Raw genomic sequence first — 5,457 nt, 5'->3', positions numbered from 1 at the left:
ACACTAGATCAGCCGTGTCCAACCCTTTGACTACAAGGACTTTTCCGCCTATCTGTGGTGGTGGGTATCATGAAAATTATGCACAAACTTTTTTTTTTTAAGCTCATCAGCTATCATTAGCAGTAGAGCATTTTATCTGTGGCCCAGGAGCATTCTTCTTCCAATGTGGCCCTGAGAAGCCAAAAGACTGTACACCTGTGCACTAGATCAAAAGGCTACTCCTTCTAGAAGCAATTGTAAAGAATTTCTGACATTATCTTGACATGAAAACCAATGGATAGTGGGACAAAATGCAAAATCTTCAAGAATTTTTCTTGTCTTTTTTTTTTTTTTTTTTTTTTGAGTCACGGTCTTGCTCTGTGGCCCAGGCTGGAGTACACTGGTGAGATCACAGCTCAGTGCAGGCTCAAGTGCTCCTCCCGCCTCAGCCACAGTAGTAGCTAGGACTACAGATGCGCACAACCACTCCTAGCTAATATTTTATTTTTTGTAGAGATGGGGTCTCATTATATTGTCCAGGTTGGTCTCAAACTCCTTGACTCAAGGGATCCAGGACAGGATAACAGGTGGGAGCCACCACACCTGGCTATGTGCATGAACTTTTAAGACAAATACAAGGCTCCACAAAAGTTAAGGTTTTCCCACCTAATTTCCAGGGGATCTTTTAGTGCAAGGATGAGAAACCCTTAAAAGTACACAGACATCTCCAAAGATTCAAGACAGTTCATTCGGGCTGAGCCAGCCCACTGGGCAGACTGACCTTCAAACAAGGCCCACCCATGACATACACCAGATGGCTCTCCAAGAATCTCTCCAGTTCTCAGGGTCCCTAAGGTACTGGACAGAGCTAGGAAAGCAAACCCATTTGCTTCTTCCTGCAGGAAACCCCTTGAGGTCAAGACCCCACAATCAGACGAGGATGGAGTGGCTCACCCTCAGTCAACAGGCCAGACTCAAGGTGGTATAATGTCTTAACCAAGGGTGTGGGACTCCAGGTCTGAATCTGAACTCAGTTCTCCTTTGATAACCACACTTTGTTAATTTTCCTTATCATGGGTTCCTGGCAAGTCATTTCTCCCTCAGGCCTTCGGTTTCCTCACCTACAAGATGAGAACGCTGCACAAGATGGAAATTCGGGGCGTAAGGGGATGTCCGCGCGCAGCCCACCCCGCCCATGGTCCCCTCGAGCCTCCATCACAGTTCCCAACAGGCACCCACCCCACAAATCCTGCCCAAGGTGAGGGCTGGTCCCAGGTCCTCCAGCTGCCACATCAGCAAGTGCAGGAGGGAGGAGAAGCCTCCAAGGGGGTGACGCGGGCTCAAGGATGCAACTCAGCCAGGAGTGAACTGGGGCCCCGAGGGAGATGTCCAGTCCGGTGCTGGAGCCCAGCCCTTGTCCCCGACCCCCTTACCTGCACGGTCCGTATCTCCTGCTGGGTGAGGTCCTTGGACACAGCGCACTTGGTGTGCAGCCCGTGCAGGCTGCCAACGGGGATGCTGATGAGCTTCTGGAGCTGCCCGCACTGCTGCAGCACCCGGCTGGCTGCAGCCCCTGCGCCTCCCTCCGCGATAGACTCGTCACCCCCTCCACCGCTCTCCTTCTTCTCTCCCATCGGGGCCGAGCGCAGCGCCGCTCTATGCAGGCTGCAGCGGCCCAGGAACAGAATCTGGGGCGTGGGTGTCTAGGCAAGGAACCCCGGAACCAGGAGAGCTGGACCAGGAGTGACCTTCGGCGCTGCCCTAGCCAGGAAGCCAGTAGATCTGGCAGCCCAGTCTGCCGATCCGGCCCTCAGACCCGCGGCGGTGGGGGCAAAAAGCCACGGGGGTGGGGGAAAAACCCGCGACGGCGGGGTGAAAAAGCCGCAGCGGTAAAAACCTGTGGCGGCGGGAGTAAAAAGCCGCGTCGGCAAAAAGCCGTGGTGGCTGGGAAAAAGACGCGGTGATGGGGGCAAAAAGCCGCAGCGGCGGGGTCAAAAAGCCACAAAAAGCCGCGGCGGTGGGCGCAAAAAGCCGCAACGGTGGGGTCAAAAAGCCGGGGCGGTGGGGAGAAAAGCCGGGGCAATGGGGGCAACAAGCCACCGCGGCGGGGGCAACAAGCCACGGCGCCCGAGGCAAACAGCCGCGGCGACAAAAAGCCGCGGCGGTGGAGGCAAAAAGCTGCGGTGACGGGGGCAAAAAGCCGCAGCGTCGGGGGCAGAAAGCCGCGACGGCGGGGGCAAAAAGGCGCAGTGGCGGGGTAAGAAGCCGCGGCGGCAAAGAGATGCGGCTGCGGGGGCAAAAAGGCGCGGCGGGGGCAAAACGGTGTGGCGGCGGCAAAAAGCCGCGGCGGCGGAGGCAAAAAGCCTCCAAAAGCCGCGCCGTCCGGTGCCAAAAGCTGCAAAAAGCCGCGGCGGAGGGGGTAAAAAGCCGCAAAAAGCCGTGGCAGAGGGGGCAAAAAGCAGGGGCGGCAAAAAGCCACGACGGCGGGGACATGAAGGCGCAAAAACCCTCAGCAGCAGGGGCAAAAAGCGGCTGGGGTGATAAAAAGCCGCGGCGGCGGGGACAGGAAGCCGCTTAGGGGGCAAGGAGCCACGGCGGCGGGGGCAAAAACTGTGGTGGCAGGGGCAAATAGCAGCAAAAAGCCGCGGCGGCGGGGGCAAAAAGCCACAAAAAGCCCGGGCAGTGGGGGCAAGAAACCGGGGCTGGAAAAACCTGCGGCGGCGGAGGGAAAAAGCCACGGCGGCGGGGGCGAAAAGGCGTAAAAAGCCGCGGTGGCGGGGGCCAAAAGCCGCAAAAAGGCGGGGCGGCGGGGCAAGAAGCCGCGGCGGGAAAAACCTGGAGCAGCGGGAAAAACCTGCGGCGGCGGGGGCGAAAATCAGTAAAAAGCCGCGGCGCCGGGGGCCAAAAGCCATAAAAAGCCGCGGCGGCGGTGACAAAAAGCCGCGGCGGAAAAATTCACGGTGGCGGGGGCAAAAAGCTGCTGCAGCAGGGGGAAAAAAGCCGCAAAAAGCCGCGGCGGCGAGGGCAAAAAGCCGTGGCTTCAGGGGCAAAAAGCCGCGGCGGCGGGGGGAGAAAGACGCAAAAAGCTGCGGCGGCGAGGGCAAAGAGCCCCAAGAAGCCCCGGTGGCAGGGGCTAAATTCCGCGAGGCCCGGGGCAGAAAGCCGCGGCGGCAGGGGCATAAAGCCGCAAAAACCCGCAGCGGCAGGGTCAAAAATCCAGGGCGGCAAAAAGCCGCGTCGGCGGGGGCAAAATAGTGGAAATGGGGTAGAAGGCCAGCACAGCTTGGCATTCCTGGAGTGTGATGTGGAAGGAAAAGTGCAGAGGAAGACAAACAAAGATGTAAGTAGGCTTGACTCAGTGCAGCTAAGAACCCAGATGTTATCTTGATGTTATCTATCAGCTAATTTTTTGTATTTTAGTAGAGAAGGGGTTTTACCATGTTGGCCAGGATGGTCTCGATCTCCTGACCTCATGATCCACGTACCTCAGCCTCCCAAAGTGGTGGGATTAGAGGCATGAGCCACAAAGTGCTCAAAAAATCTATTAATTAAAAAATGTGTATGTAGCCATCTTTAATCTACCATGCCCATTAGCAGATAAATACTATAAGCAAAATAACAACAGTGAAAGAAACATAGACTTAGATACTCTGATTTATTTAATAAAAATTTGAAAATAGACCAAATTACTCTATGATAAAAAAAAATCTTTTACTATTGAGGATTAGGGTTAGTGTTTGGAAAGGGGCAGGAGAAGTATCTCTATTTTTAGTAATGTTCTATTTTCATACATGGTTATAAGCAAATACATGTGTTTCATTAATGAAGCTATCCATATTTAATCATTGTACTTTTCTGCATGTATGACATATGTCAATAAATGTCTTAAATTATATACTGCAAAAATAGACAAAAACACAAGAAGACATACACAAATGTTAAACCTAGAGAGAAATTTGAATATAAGTAAGTCTCTGAATGACTGATAGAACAAACCGAAAAATAGAATGGAGAGGTTTGGAACAGCATGATTAGCAAAATTGACATATCTCTCTTTTAATATAGGTAGAAACATAGTTAGATAAAAAAAGGACTTGTCTCGGAGCATGATTTCTGAAAATAGTGGAATCGAGTTTGAATCTAGTAAGTACATATAAATAAATGTCTTAAAACTCCTCTTATGTTAGCTAATTAAGAAATATTATTGTAATAGACATTAGAAAATATTTTAATAAATTGAGTGCATTTCACACGCTAAGGAAATGATCTTACTTGCATTTGATAGTTCAATTGGATACATATATACCTATAGGTAGTTTAAAATATTTCTAATAACCTTATATACTTTTAAAAAGCATTGATATATGTTTGCACTATCTGGTCTATAGAGTACACATACCAAACATGATTATAGCTCTTCTGCTATAAACTTCAAATGTCTAATTAATACAAAAATCTAGAATGAGAAGAGTTCTTTGCAATTTTTTTTTTATTTTTACCAAATAGAATATAGGAAAGATAGCTGCAAATATACCTGACACAATTATCTGTGAGTATGGTGGTAGCCTTTTTATTTTATTTTATTTTGAGAGAGGGTCTCACTTTGTCACCCAAGATGGAGTGCAGTCATGTGATCAGAGCTCACTGAAGCCTTCACATACTGTGCTCAAGCGATTCTCCCACCTCAGACTCCAGAGTAGCAGGGACTGCAAGTGCATGACACCATACTAGCTAATTTTTGTAAAGATGGGGTTTCACCACGTTGCCCTGGCTGATCTCCATCTCCTGGACTCAAGAGATCTGGCCACCTTGGCCTCCCAAAGTGCTGGGATTATAGTTTTGGGGCACCGCGATCAGCCCAGCGTTAAAAAAGGCAGACTAGAGATCTTTATCTATGTATATCTATATCTATCTATAAAATAAACATATGTGTTCCTTACATAAAAATATATATTATTAATATTATATAAAAATTTTTTTTCAAGGTAGAAATACATAAAGAGGGTGCATGTAGAGCCTGGGGCATTGTGTAATGAAGCTCAAGGCCTCTGAAGAAATGCCCCTTGCCTCTTTTGTCTGGGCTAGAATCCGAGAAGGGAAAGCAGCAGATGCACTGGTCCCCAGGTTCTTGGCATCCTACAGGGAGAAACTTGTTTGAGCTAGGGTAGTGTTTAACACCCTTGTTCTTACTCTTCTGTTTTATGTAGTAAGCAGAGACTAGCTTCATGAGAACAGACAGTGACAGTCAAGGATGTCTGTTATTTTGTGCAGCATTAATTGAGAAATTCTAGCACCTGAAGACCTCTGGGCCATTTGAGGGTAAGCAGGGGAGGAAAGGGAAGTTTGCATCCCTCCTGCTGTGGAGAGAACCCGTGGGAAGCACAGACCTTGTCCTAACTGAAGGCAGACCCCCTTGCTAACCAGCTTCTCATCAGCCAACCCTGGATGAGTTTCCATGTCTATTTACTAAATAATCCT

The sequence above is a fragment of the Gorilla gorilla genome, chromosome 1, assembly GCF_029281585.2.
Source record: "Gorilla gorilla gorilla isolate KB3781 chromosome 1, NHGRI_mGorGor1-v2.1_pri, whole genome shotgun sequence".
Lineage (NCBI taxonomy): Eukaryota > Metazoa > Chordata > Mammalia > Primates > Hominidae > Gorilla > Gorilla gorilla.
This window is presented reverse-complemented; position numbering follows the sequence as displayed.